The sequence below is a fragment of the Ambystoma mexicanum genome, chromosome 11 (genome assembly GCF_040938575.1).
Source record: "Ambystoma mexicanum isolate Mex_15411 chromosome 11, UKY_AmexF1_1, whole genome shotgun sequence".
Classification (NCBI taxonomy): Eukaryota; Metazoa; Chordata; class Amphibia; order Caudata; family Ambystomatidae; genus Ambystoma; species Ambystoma mexicanum.
In genome coordinates this window covers 592,771,706-592,786,427 of record NC_090934.1, presented here as the reverse complement: position 1 = coordinate 592,786,427, position 14,722 = coordinate 592,771,706, and the positions used below count along the sequence as shown (strand labels likewise).

General features: G+C 49.1%; 1 protein-coding gene across 4 annotated transcripts in view; it reads left to right on the top strand.

Annotated features, from left to right (window-relative positions):
- TPCN2 (two pore segment channel 2) overlaps positions 1-14,722 on the top strand; it is a 675,604-nt gene that overhangs the window by 565,118 nt on the left and 95,764 nt on the right. The gene's annotated exons all lie outside the window — the stretch shown is intronic.

Here is a 14,722-nt window from a genome sequence, read left to right as displayed (position 1 = left end):
CTGGTTCACTATGGCTTTTATTTCACACGTGCCGGGGGGGGGGGGACAATCCTCCTCCCCTGGGTTTTCTTGATCTTCTGGTCTGCTGAGTGCCAAAGGGGACAATCCACTTCCCCTGGTCTTTCTCTACAAGACTCAGATCTATTCTTAGCCTCCCACCTTCGGGTTCACTATGGCTCTTTACTCCATGTGTCGCTGGGTGATAGTTTTTCACCCCTGGATACCCCTCTGTCGGGCTCAGATCCCTGTCAACTGTTAACTTCTATTCAATACACTTGTACCTGTTGCAATCACAAGTCCCATTGTCTTTTTAAACAATGAACTGCTGACATCCCTCCGGGTTCTTTCTTGTCACATATAGTTTTTCCACTTTCTTTTCAGACTGGGTTCGTCTCCCATAGCTTTCAATGGTTTACCAGTCAAAGACTGTTGACCGTACAGAGGCTTTTGCTAGACCCCTGTATGACCACTATGACAGATCCCTCTGCAGCTGGTCTTCCCTTTATTGTAACAGTTCTTTGAACTTCCCTTAAATTGCTACTTGCTGCTTTTGTTCAACACAGTTTGTTTCTTATCGGCTCTCCCTTCGACTCACCGGATGTGATGAACTGCTTGGCGGTTCTTGTATCTGGAGTCAAGGACGGTACCATGAATCTCTCTCTGTCCTGCTTATTGGCATAGACATGCCCCGTGAACCATTGGCATCTGCTGAAACGCACGTTAGCTATTGTTCGTGGTCTTATGCTTCCATCCAGGGAGGTTTGACGGGACTAGGTTGGAAAGGTCGCTTCTCTCCTTGTCATCCTCTCGCCTCCTTTCTCCTTCTCTTGAACTGCCGTGCTTGGATAGCTGTGTTGTCGTGCAGTCTACCTTGCTCATATAGTGCTCTCGTGCTCCACCTTTTATCCCTGTGGGGAAAGGAAAGGGCTGTCGGGCGTGTGCGATTCTGGTCAATTGCCTGATCTTGCCTGGCCCTTGTGCTGGGACATGTCAGGTAAACGTGTTTGTTGTCTGTCGTGGTGTGCGAGAGTGTTCGTGTCGGTAAGGGGGGGGCAGTGTTTCTGAATATCGTACATGGTAGGATTAGGGGAAAGGTGTTGAAAGTAGGGGGATACCGCATCTCACACTTTGGTGTCCCACTTCCTCTCCCCGAGGATCCCCCATCCAGGGGATCCTCCCTCACTGGTCCACCTCCAGGAACTGGATCCAATAGCGATGGCCGTGTCCTGGCCACCTGGATGACAGACCCCCAGGGATTAGTCATGGAGACATGTGCTCCCAAACAATGAACCTTTGACTCAATTGTTATTGTTGGTGCTGCTGGGCCCAAGAAACCAAACAACCAAGAAAGCATCACTTTAAACTTTTGACGCAAATACACCCACTATAGAATAGATGTAGGCCAAGTGACCGGGAGCCCATTAGTCTATTCCAGAGATAAAGAGGAAAAAAAGGATCTTAATGTAGCATAAAGGTCCAAAAATGTGTTGAATCACAATCTGTGGGATTCGCCACTACTCTCCGGGGGAGAGCACTTGAATCACCCAAGCTGTACTGGGCTGTATGGGGCTGTACTGGGTGGACAGTAATGCTGAGTTCAACAATCACTGGGCCCCATAAGATCTGCCAGAAGTAAGGAAAAATGCAGATGAAATGGCAGGGTGCGGATGCACTCACTGCCAACGTAACCAGGAGGAAGCGTAGGCACGCAGCAACAGCACCATTCGCCTCTCGTAGGTGACCCCACAACCAAGAGACCAACAGACCACCGACTGAGGTCTGTTTACTGCATCACACTGCAATCTGCCAGCCTGGATGCTCTGCTTATGCCGCACCAGTGCTTAAGTGGTTAGAGGAAGGGACCTCTAGCCGTCAAGTCACATTGCCAAACTTAATGCTTCACACAATCCAAAGCAGCCGCTTCTGATAGCAATCCACTTCACTGCCCTCATGCCCATGCTCACAGTCCCAAGCAGATAGTTCATGTACTGCTGGATTTCTGTCCGGGGATGCCAGCCAGGTCTCCCTATTCCCCTTTCAAATGGTGTCCCCCACAGTATTTCTCCCTTTGGGAGGCTGTCCTCTGAAAGAACCCAGATTGGTGGAACAAACAGTCACTCTCTCTCCCCACTCGGGTTCTTCTCCATTTCACTTCCCACCCTGTGGTCTCTTCCCACTCTCCCCACTCTGGGGCTCTGCTCTTTCACTTTCCCCACTCTGAGGTTTCTCAGTGCTCTACCCACTTGGGCACTTGTCTCTGTCCCTCTTCTCAGTTCTTTCTTCCCACTCTGGGGTTTCTATGTGCTTTCCCGACTCCCAGGGGCATCCCTCTTTCTCTCTTCCACTCTGGGGTTTCTCTGCATCCTCCCCACTTTTGAGTTTGTCTGTGTCTCTTTCCCCACGCTGAGGCTTGCCTCTTTTTCCACATTGAGGCTTCTTGATTCTCTCCACACACTGGGGCTTGTGCCTATGTCTTTTCACACTACCCACCTCCTTTTCTGGCTGTGCCACAGTGTACCTGATTGATATGGGTGGTGTTCCTCGGGTGGGTTGTGTGCTCCGTCCGTCGCTCCTCTCTCCAGAGTCACTTACATGACTCGTCGACTGGACTCTGCATCAGCTGGCAGCTTCTCTTCTTTCCCAATCTGAACGGGGACTACTGTGCGGCTTCTTCTCTGGGCCTTGCCTCAGCCCTCCAAGGTTCTCTGCTCTTGCTCATGTTGCAGCACCAGACCATTCTAGTTACCGGTCCATGAGGTCTTGCTGCACTCAGCAAGTGCACACTGTTGGTTCGGAGGCCTTGTATAGCATTCTTGCACTTGTGCTGGCCACACCTCCCTATGTGTATGCCGTGAAGTAGCTGAACTCTGCGGGAAGTGCCGACACCTTCTTCTGATTGTTCCTCGGGCAACATGCCTAGAGGAGGCTGTACATTTCAACTCTCTTCTGAGTGAAGTTTGGGTCAGAAGCACACCAAATTATTAAAGGGGTCACAAGTTATATACCTTGGCTCCTACAAACCACATAACGGTGTGGGTCCCTGGGTGGGAGGTAGTGTGACTTGTACCCCTCTGAGGTCGTTCTGTTCCCTATGGAGGGGTCACCTCCAGGGGGATCCTGCTTGCCCTGTCCCCTTCGGAGTGTAAAGTGTAGCAGGCTCTCTTCCCCCTTCCCCTTAGACCCAAAGGTGGTGGCTCCCCCTTGGGGAGAGGTGACTATCTTCTCGGAGTCATCAAAGGTCGTACACTGCAATCGGGCTGTATAACCCAGGCTGAGAGGGTTGGCCGCAGAGCCCGGATTATAATGCCATTACCCAAAGGCACAGTGCTATTTACAGATTTACTTTGTCATCATGAGTGTTGCGTCAAAGTAAAAGAATTCCCAAACAAAGCTGGCTCTGTAAGGAGCCCCTCTTCAATTCCCATGGTGGCCAGTTGTTTGAAGGGTGCAGTTTCCGGCGGGCAGCAGAGTGAAGGGGATAAGAGGAACAAAGGACTTGATGGCAGCATGGTTAGTGGGAAGCTGGGCTAGTATCGGTGAGTTATGGCTACGAGCATGCAGGGTGAGTCAGTGGTGAGAGAACGCAGGCTTGTACCAGTGAATAAAACCAGCATTTTCTCGCTGATGATGGGATCAACACCATTACAAGGGTGCTAATGGAAAATAAGTTCAGAACAACGCTTGCTTTATTTGTTCCTACTTTAAAAAAAATATAACTCCTTACGCGTTTAAGACAAATGTAAAATATGTTCACCCTAAAATAATAACTTTTTATGGAGGGAGCACTGTCTGGTAGAAAGGTTCCCTTGAAGGGTGTTGTAATATATCTGTATTGTTATATAATAATATTACTGATCTGATGACAACTGTACTCTTAGCTCACTCTGCTAGCTGGGCATATACTTAAGCAATAAGCCCTGAGCCACTGTGGCATTACCGAGTCAGGTAATGCCGCGGGGCCCATAGTTACAGGCCCAAGCGAAGCAAGTTAAGTGGGGTTGGGAGGGGATTGTTTGGGGTGATGTGTGGGGGGTGGAGGAGAAAATACTTAACCTGAATCCCCGGCAGGGGACGATGGCAGCCTCCAGCGGTGTGGTGGGTCAGAGCTGAGATTACCCTGTCCAGAGCCTCCTCATTGGCTGAGAGGCTGCCACACCCCACTCCCACCTTCCCCCCACTGGGGATGTGAAGGCAGCTTAAGCTTCGAGGGATTCTGCGTCAGGTAAAGCCCCGGCGAGAGCCAAACAGATGGTGTGTAACAACCTGATTGTCTCTCGCCGGGTACGAATAGTGTTTAATACTTCTGATTATATGTTTTATTGTATAGTGCTGGCTGCTGTAATCTTGCAAATGTGTAACTGTGAATGGGGGCTGCTGTTGTTATTGAGCTCAGTGAGACAGATTACCTCCACATCCCTCTTCCTTGTACTTACCAATGAGATGACCAATCACCGGACAGGAACTTTTTTCAAAAGCTGTATATTTATTTTGTATTCCTTGTGCCCTTCCCCCAGGAGTGGCAGGGGTAGAGGGTACATGGCCCTCCCCTTTGCACATACCCTCCTGATTTTGTCCCCGTCCGTGTGGCTTGGGACTGCAGTGGAGGGCCGGTTGGACAGGATCTTCCTCAAGAAGCAAGAAATCAAGCATCCACTGGACAACTCGGGTGTGGGCCCCTAGTATAAATGGAATGGGATACTCGAGGAACAAGAAAGAATTCTACTCCCTGAGCTGCTGGGCTTGGGGGTGCGGGTCAGAGTATATGTCACACCGATAAAGAGGATCTATTCACCCGCCCCCCTCCCCCCCCCAGCGCTGCCTAGCGACTCACCAGAAAGCCGGACTGTGAATGGTTCTGTAATGACGGCAATCCTGGCAGTAACATAAATGTGGCTGTATGTTGTGCATGTGTGCAGGTAAAGGCACAGGCAGAGTCTCTGCTGACAGGCCAGTGCATACCGCAGTAGGATCAGAGCGTGATCAAAGCTCATGCATGCAAGCACAAAATCAAAGGGTAAAAAGTGACAAATGAGGCATGAGACTTCCAGTTTATTCCTCAGTTATCTCCCTAAGGGACAGGATGCATGCGCAAGAGGGGACAATGCTTCTCCCCTTCAAGTTTCAATTGAATCAAATGGCAGGCACTTTGTGAGGAAGACCATAAGGAACATGAAAATTCCCACAAACAGGCAGAGGTAAGAAGAATGGACACAACCTTGACAACATTGCAGTGCTGTGACTGCATCAAAAGAAAAGATAAACAAGAGCCAAAGGGAACATACCTAGACTACGATGCACTCAAAGGCATTGTCTCATATGGCAGAAAAATGGGATTCCCAATGAGGAAGGAGTCTAACACAGGTCTAAACCGTACCAGCAACCATCTAAAATTGGGTTCTCCCTTGTTTCCTGAGTGAAAAACAAGATAAAGAGGGACTGGTGCAAGCCTGAAAAAAATTGTTGATCCCAGATTCCTGAATAACAGCTACCACCTCACAGGCCTGTGAACATAGAGACTTACTGGTGAACCTCATTGAACCCCATCCCATGTCAGCAGGAGGCGGCAGCGGTCCGACACAATGTTCAGAAAAAACCTTCTTTGGGCCCATTTGTCTAAAAGCAACCTTCTACACTCAGGCACTGCTGGCAGATTTCTGTGAGTACTAGAGCACAAATGAAGAAGGGAAAGACCAGTTTTCCATCCTTACCACAATATACGAGCAGGTGCAACTTCGTTCCGTCCTGGCTTTTTACGAGCGAAAGATCATTGGGCCTGGCAACTGGGACAACGATGGAAGGATGAAGATGAATGCACTTTAGCGACTAGCAAATGGAACATTCCCGACAGGATGCCCTCTCAAAATTCTCTTACAAGATTCCAAGCCTTTCGGGCAACAACATGATGAAGGGGTATATTGAGTAGTTAAAGTGAACAAACGATGACGAGGAAGAAAACAAAAACCTTCAGCACGTCTTGTCGGTCACCACAGTGACACAGCCTCTCCAAGTACGATTATCAAGAAACAGATTTGTTCAAGCCTAGAAAGACTAGTACAGCTTGCTCCATGCCACCAACTAAAAGTCAGTGCTCCCGAGTCCTGACTGTCAATATGTATAAGTGGCACTGCCAGTTGGAGGACTATTACCATTGTATGCAAGAGGGTTGGCGGTAGACAACAGAGATAGTTGGGTTCTTATTTTCCTTCATGTCTCCTCTCACCTCCCACCTACTGGCACCAATCACTCTCTTGCCACCCACCAAGTCGAGATGACCAGCACAGAGTATGAGAATAGAGGAGTCAACATACAAGAACACCATCTGCATAGTCGTAAAGAACTAAGTGGGTACAGGATGTTATACGATCATGTTCATGGTACCCAAGACCTGAAGGTTCTGTCTGGTGCTAGACTTAAAGGAGGTCTATGGACATGTGAAAGCATTCCACTTCAAGATGGAGACATTATGAAGGAATGTACCGCTCATCTCCAAGGGGATCTTCCTGACATCCCAAGATCTTCTCAACTCATACCACCTATCTGGGTACAGCATTATTTTTAGATTCTTAGTGGGCTAAGAGCATTACTATTGCGCGGTGCTCAGATATGCCATGAAAATAGTGCACAAGGTGTATTAACCAAAATGTATGCAATGTTAGCTCTTGCAACAAGGCTGAGCATTCTGCCTGTATTTTTATGTTTGACTCATCCAGGCAGTCCTAGAGGATAACCTAGCACACAAAAGGCATGTACTGGGTTGCTATCCATAAGAAGCCAATACTTCTGCAATGCACAGCTGTTTTCCTGGACATTGCAGAAGTACAAGCTTCTTATTTTAATTTTATTTTTTTAAACCTGTATTTTAGATAACATGAAATAAATGCAACAATGCACTTTAAACATAAACATCGCCTTGAGATCCCTGCTCACCCCCCACCAGCCCCCATCGCAGTCCATAAAGGATATTGCGTAGTCAACTAGTCACTTTGCGCGTATTCTATATTCCCCTAGCTGTTGCGCACCCAGCCGTTATGTTGTGGTTCATGGGGTCAGAGCTGGTGATGAGGAAATGTCCGGACTAGACCATAGGAAGGAGATGTATAGGCCCCAAATATCCGGGGGTCGAGCGTGTAGTGGCAGGGTTTTGATGAAATCAGTTTCGACGTCTTGGCAGTAAATTATGTCCTTCAGCCAATTTACCAAGTGGGTGAGGGTCCTCGTCCCCAGGATATTGCGATCCTTCCGCATGCTAGTACCAGCAATAGACTTGCCAGTCTCCGAAACTGCGGATGGTAGATGTCTGGTTAGGCCAAGGAGTGCCACTGAGGGTTTGGGCGACACTGTTGTTCCAATTATTGCTGACAATTTATCGAGGACTTGATCCCAGAATCGGGTTATGGGTGGGCCAGGGCGGCCCAGTAGTAACGCTCTAGATCGGGGAGTGGCAAACCTCCCTTGGCCACTGTTTGGATGAGCATTGTGTATGGTACTCTTGCCCGTTTGCCGGCCCACAGCAACACGGATTAGGCTCCTGATTCGTTTAAGAAAATGTTGGGGCAGTAGGAGAGGGATGTTTGCAAAAAAGTAAAGGAATTTGGGGAGGATCACCATTTTGACCAATGAAACTCAACCCCATAGGGTTAGCGGGAGGAGCTTCCATCTATTTATTCTGTCCCGGAGTGATTTTGCCACTCTTTCCTAGTTATCCTGAAATATATCTTGGTAGGCTCTGGACATTAGCATCCCGAGGTAATGGACCTGCGAGTGTTCCCATTTATAACCAAAAGTGTCCGCTAGTTCCATGGTGTTTGGGGTCAAAGGGAATATGACAGATTTAGTGTGATTAATTTTTAGGATCGAGACCGTGCCGAATTTAATTACCTCTCTCCTGATGGGGTTTAGGTTTTCCCTTGGGTCTCGGATGTAGAGAACCACATCGTCTGCATACAGGGAAATTATTAATTTGTGCGGTCCGAGGGCGAGACCTCTGTGAAGCTGTCTGGACCGGAGCCAAGAGCTTAGGGGTTTCATCACCGAAGCGAATATTAAGGCTGACAACGGGCACCCTTGTCTGGTTCCCCTCTGTAGTTCGATATTAGATTTTTTTTTCTCCCCAGGACAATGTTTGACTGGCGATGGTTATAGAGAAGGGAAATTAATTTGAGGAAGTGGTTTCCTAGGCCCATCCGTCTGAGCACTGCAAAGAGAAAAGGCCACTCGACTGAGTCAAAGGCTTTTTCCGCGTCCAGCAAAACCGCCATCGCCTGATGCGAAGGGTCGAATGCCTCCATGATTCCGAACATCTGTCTTATGCCGAATGTCGTGTTGCGACAGGCACGAAACCAGACTGTCGGCGGGAACTAGGGCGGGCATCAGTTGGAGTAGCCTAGCGGCCAGTACCTTTGCCAGAATCTTATTATCAAGGTTCATCAGAGATATTGGTCTGTATGACGCACACTCATCCTGTTTTGTGTAAAAGGATCACATTGGCCTCTTGAAGGGTTGGTGGTAGTATCCCAGACTCGATTGCCTCCTCGTATACTTTCAGCAGGAGGGGGGCCACCATGGCGGCAAAGGCTTTATAAAATTCGATTGGGGAGTTTTTATTGCTACGATGATTTCTTCTAGTGTAATAAGTCTATTCAGTGGTTCTCTCTGTTCATCGCATACCCAGTATAGTTCAGTGTCTTTGAGGTAGTGGAGGAGGGCTTCCGGGTCGGCAATTTGTTTGGAACTGTAGAGATCCTGATAAAAACTGCAAAAGGAATCCGCTATTTCTTCTGTGTGTACTAGAGTGCCACTTGAGTCCCGTATCCTCTCTACTAGAGTAGGTTTTCCGTCTGCCGCCACCTGACGGGCAAGGAGGGCTCTGGGTTTTTGTCCCTCTTTATATTGGCGAACACGATGGCCCCTTGCCGGGAATTTCAGTTCTCTCTCTGCAGTGGACCTGAACTTTTCTAGCTCTTCCTTGAGGGATCACAGGACGCGGTGCATGTTTGTTCAAGATCTTTCAGTCGGGCTTCGCCGGTGTCGAGTTCTCTCCTGATCGGCCTTAGCATTCCATTTTCTTTTGCGGTGCAGATTCCCCTGACATAGCATTTGAGTGTTTCCCAGAGAGTGCTTGCTGAAGTGACCGAGCCCTGGTTGATTTCCAGAAAGGATACAATTTCTTTCCGCAGTTCGTCTGTGAATACTTGGTCTTGCAGCAACCCTAGTTTAAATCTCCAGTGAGGCCTGCCCTTCTTTCTGTCTGGAGCAATGCATTCGAGAGTGACTGCCGAGTGATCTCGGGAGAATTTGGCAGGGTCCCCATTGGAGCGGGCTCTGGCAGGACACCAGAAGATAATCGAGTCGTGAACTTGTTTTATGTACCCAAGAATGAAACGTGTATGCACAGGTTTCCCAATTGTGTCTCCACATGTCTTTCAGGTCGTACGCTTTACAGATTTCAGTAACTTGGAGGCTTGTTTAAGTAGGGGGGAGTGATTGTGGCTTGTGACTTGTCTTTCTGGGGTATCATAGTTGTATTTAGGTGCCCTCCCCATATAATTGTGGCTGAGACTGCTCCCTCCAGGTGCGTCATCACCCAGTCAGTTATTCGCACTGTCCGTGTTGGGCCCATATGTGTTCACGAAGATATTATCATTCCCTTTCGAAGATCCCCCTCACCATGATCGCTCTGCCTTCAGCATCTCTCGCTGTCTTTATTAGCCTGAAGTTTGATTTTTCTTTTTTTTTTTATCCATCAGGATAGCGACCCCTCTGGCGAAGGAGGAGTAGACGAGAAGTACCTATGGCATCCCCAGTCACAGGCTCAGCGATTTTCAGAATATGGGAGCAGATGGGTCTCCTGGATCAGTGCCACATCGATCTTGTGCCTTCTGAGATATTGTGATATTTTGCATGCTTTGGTCAGAAGGTTGCCCCCCTAATGTTCCAGCTGATTAGCTTGAACATACTGTTTGGTGTGTGTGTTTGAAGCGGATTTGATGATCATCTGAGGCTTTGCTGGGCACTGCAGCGTTGCAGTGGTTTCTTTATCTGGACTCTTTTGGTTGTTGCGGTGTGCATTGGATTCCTGACTATGCTGTGAAGTCGGGTGGCGGGCGGTAGATCTACAATAGGCACGTGTCCCCAACAAATTTCCCATCCCCACATGGACAACCCCCAACATTCGAGTCTGTCGAGGAAAATGTTTGCTTCTTCCGGCTTGGTGAAGAATTGGACTTTCCCATGTTGGATCTGCAATTTTGCTGGGAACAGCATGGAGTAAGATATCTGGTTATCTTGCAATCTTCGTTTTATTCCTGAGAACGACCTTCTCTGAGCTTGAACCGCTGGGGAGAAATCCAGATAGAATTGAATGCTATCGCCGTCGTAATGGAGTTCACCCTTGTCTCTGGCCAAGCGTAGGATCGGATCTCGATCTTTGAAATTTAGGAGTTTGGCAATAATCTGTCGTGGTGTGGCACCTGTTATGGGCCTGCTGGATGGCACTCTATGGGCTCTTTCTATTAAAAACAACTGACAGCGCTGACGCTCCAAACAGCTCTTTGCAGATTTTTTTCACCAGATCTTCCATTTTCATCGAGAGCTGCTGTTCTCTCACTCCCACCAGTCTAATGTTGTTGCGGCGTGAGCGTCCTTCGAGATCTTTGTTCTTGGCATTGATCGTTTTAATTTGCCATTCCAGCACAGTCACTCTTGCTGTTAGTGATGTTGTGCTGTCAGCGAGGTTGGAGACCATTTGTTCCACGGCGTCGATCTGTCTCTGTGCTTATCTATGTGATGCTGTAGTCTATCAACTTTTGATGATAGGGTATTGAGTTTGCAGTCCAAATTGCTGATGCCGGCTTACAGTTCCAGAATAATCTCCTGTATGTTCATGGCCTGAGAGGGTATTTCCTCTTGTTCTATGTCAACCGTCAGGGATTCTGCCTGGCCGTTTGGTTTGGGGGTTTTGACTACCGTGCCCGGTTCAAAGTTCAATTTCCGTTGAGATTTGTCGGATTTACCCATATCGTGTGGCTTGTGTGTGAACTCTGAGCGTGGTCCCTCAGGATTTTGGGGAGTTGCGCACGGGTATGTAGATATTGTCTAGTTCAAGTTGATCAGCCCCCTGTTGAATATTATTGGGAAGGGCTGCTTTGAGTTTTGTTATTTGCTGAGTTTTTGGATGTAACTTCAGTGTTTTTTGCTTTGTCAATACTGGTGTGTGGTCACCCGGGCAGTAAGGAGACAGTTCAGTTTCTCGGCATCGGGCCCCCGGGTAGGGACGTTGTTGGCAAAAGTAGTCTGGTGCACCGGAGGATCGCCCTGGGCGCAGGCTGCTGTTGTATGCCACAGCACCCCAGAGGAGACAGGGGATCGGCTATTTTCCTTGTGAGCGAGTGACTATGATTCCTGGTTAGTGACTCCTAGCCATTTATCCGTGGAGAGTTGATGGTAATGTGTTGCAATGAAGTTATTTGTGGCTGTGGTGTAGGCGCTTACTCCTGCGCCAACAGAGGTTGTGTGCTTATTGCCTGGTAATTGGCACCTTTGGGCCTCAACCGGCTGCTCTTTCTGAATGCTTGTGGTCCAGACTCACTCAGGGCCCTGGTTTTATGGCCGGTGTGTTCCTGGAGGTTTTTGCTGAGCGTTGTATTAGTCACTTGTGAACTACTGATTATGGTGGGGCACGGTGAGGCCCGATGTCAGAGTGGTGCTGTTTTGCAGTATCTCCGTTGGGTGTATATGAGCCTCTCACCGTGTGCAGAGTCGGTGCCCCTGGGGACACGTCCTGTCTGCCGTGTCCCCCTAAGAGGGGCGTCTTATTGATTTCTTGCTTGGGTGCCGAGTGTTCCAATGCCTGGTTGTTCTCGGGAGGTATGTTGGTCCCAGTGTCCCTGTGCCTTGCGCTTCTAAGCAGGAGAGTCTGCGGGTGTCCCCGCTGGCCTCACGCTCTGATGGTCCGGGTGGGGCATAGCAAATTATTCAAGGTGGCGGCCCTGGTGTCTGTAGGGAGTGGACCGTACTGCTGGCCTCGCTTGGATTGCTGGCCTAGCCTTTCTCTCCCCCACGGTGTCGGAGAGGGGGTGGGGGGGTCCAAGGGTTCTCGGGTGCCGATGCCTCCGCTCCTTGTGCTCTCAGCCTCGGCTGCCCGCCGCGGCTCTCTGGTGTCTCCTCTTAGTTTGTCTCGGCACTCCACGGGCTGGGGATCCGGGTGTGTCTCCTCCGCTATATCCGCCTTCCCCGCCCTCAATGCTCCGCAGCTGTCTGGGCCCACGGCGTCACGCTACTCGTGGGAGGGAGTCACCCGAGCTCTGATGCAGCGCTTACCAGGTCCAGGCAATGGGGACAGATCTCGCCTGGCCTCACAGGGCCTCGGCGCCCCGGAACAGCAGCGCGGGACCCTCCTTTGCAGTTCCATCATTTGTTGCGTGTTAGCCACTCTGTAGCACGGGGGGCCGCCGGCTCTCTTTTGCTGATATGTCTCCCTCGACGACTCCAGCCTCTCCGCACCGCTGCTTCTATCGGTGGCATTGTAGACGCTCAAGTTTGCCCTTCTTTGCCGACTGCTCTCGTTTTGCGCCTTCCCAGTTCGTGCTGCGGCTCAGGTCTGCGGTTGTCATCTGCTGGGCTCAGGGAGGCTTCTTTCGCAGCCTCTGCACTAATATTGCCACCCCCAGGGAGTCGCAGGGATTAGCCCACTGTTTCAAACTGCTTTACACTCTGGATAACTTTCACTTTGCAGGATTAATTCGGGAGCTCCGACAGAGCTCACCGAGGAGCCACCATCTTGGTTGGCCCTCTAGCGCCCTCTACGTACAGGCTTCTTATGAACCAGAAGATATCACAGCTGACACCATCTCAGGACCTATTGTTTATGGTTTCCAAATTACCCACGCAAGTGCGAGTGGTGACTACTGGAGGAGTGGGCGTGCTGGTTGGCCGACAAAGCTATTGAGCTTCTGCAGCAAAAATAGGTGACGGAATGACAGTGGCTAAGGGTTCAAGGCTTAACCACACGTGTTGTTGTGGTGCCAGGGCTACACTTGAGACCGCTGTTGGATAACCTACAAATGCTGTTTAAACACACTAATCAGAAGACAAACACTGGTTCTAGTCCCTAGTTTTCTGATGCAGGAACATCTGTGTTGGCTGGCCCCTTCTGACTATGAAGACCTACCTCTCAACTCTCACGCTTTGGGGGATGTCACCCATCATGGAAAAAGTTCACGCACCTGACAACCCCCTAACTTGACCATAAAATTCAATGGGCTCTGACCTACCAAAAAGGTAATCTTCCGTGTTCACTCACCCTGGGGACAGAAAAGGTTGAGAGGTGTGGTTAAGAGACTTTCTAATGAACCCACTCCCAGCCAGGGTAGTCCCAATGGATTTCAGGTGCCTGGAGTGGAGAGCAACACTGGAATCGTTCTACTTCCTTGTCAGAGTACTTCCTAATGAGATGATCCTTTACCAGGGCTTATTTAAAAAGCTGTATTTTTTCTTTGTTCCATATGCCCTGACTTGATGCCCAGCACAATAGCGCACCCAGTCCCCCAATCCTTCTGGCAGATGTAACTGCAGCCCGAGAAACGAAATTCATGGAAACTATCTTAACATCTACACTCGGAATTTGGTTTTCCTGGTTTCCGTGCAGGACCACACATTTGAGCAATGAGTTGCCCTAAATTACCAGTCCCTAATTGAAAGAGCTACCCTTTATTTATTATTATTTATTTTTGTATTTGTAGAGCGCACCTCAGGCCTCGAGGCGCTATGAGAAGGCTTAGGAAGGCTTGATTCAGGGTTACATGAATGCGGCCGCAGCAGAAATACTTGATTGAAGCCACTAAGCTAGCGCGACACGGGTCAGCAAGGTTTTTTTTAATTTTATCTGCGGCAGTGAGGGGCTAGAGGAGGTGAGACTGCTAATAAATAATAGGGTCTTTCTAATCAACTTACAAGTCACTATTGCGGGACAAGTTGGAGTTCAGAAAATTACATTTGTGCTACACATTGTTGGAATGGTACATTTTAGAAACGTGGAAAAAACATGGCACAACATGAAAGAATATGCACTGCATTCACCGTGACATCCAAGGGTACTTTGTCCATTTCAAAAGGAGCGGTGTCTAGAAATACTATTATGAATGATTGTGCTCTAGTAGAATGTTCACTCTCTGGAGGTCACCGTTGTTTGCAACCTGCGTATTCGGTGTAGAATTACCTTTGCCATGATGACACCGCTCTTTATCTGCCTGCGCTGGTGGGGGAGGATACGGGACTGCATAAACATGGTTTTCTACGGTACCCTGGATCTATTTGCAGACTTGTTTGCTTCCATGCATGGATGTCCTCCAGAAGTTAACGTCGCACAGCACGGTGAGAGCACGGGCGCGACCTCCTGTTCCGAGAATACTGCACTGCTTAAACTCTGACGCATGTTGCTTTACGTCGTGGAAAAGGAGTTCTCGTCTGACGCAGCTGAGCTGATGAGATGGAAACCCGCTCTCGCCGGCAGTGAGTCACTCGCGCGCAGTGACGTGTGGCAGGCGTACCATGCGTACCTGTCACCTGGGTGAAACCTGTCGCGCGTTTTATGTTCCAATCAATAAGGTGGTTGTAGAATTCAGTTCATTAAGATTGCTTTCTATAATATTTTGTAAAAGAAAAACTAATCAAACTGATGTAACAGTTGTATATAGTGCTATGTCGCCCCAGAACTGCATCTAAG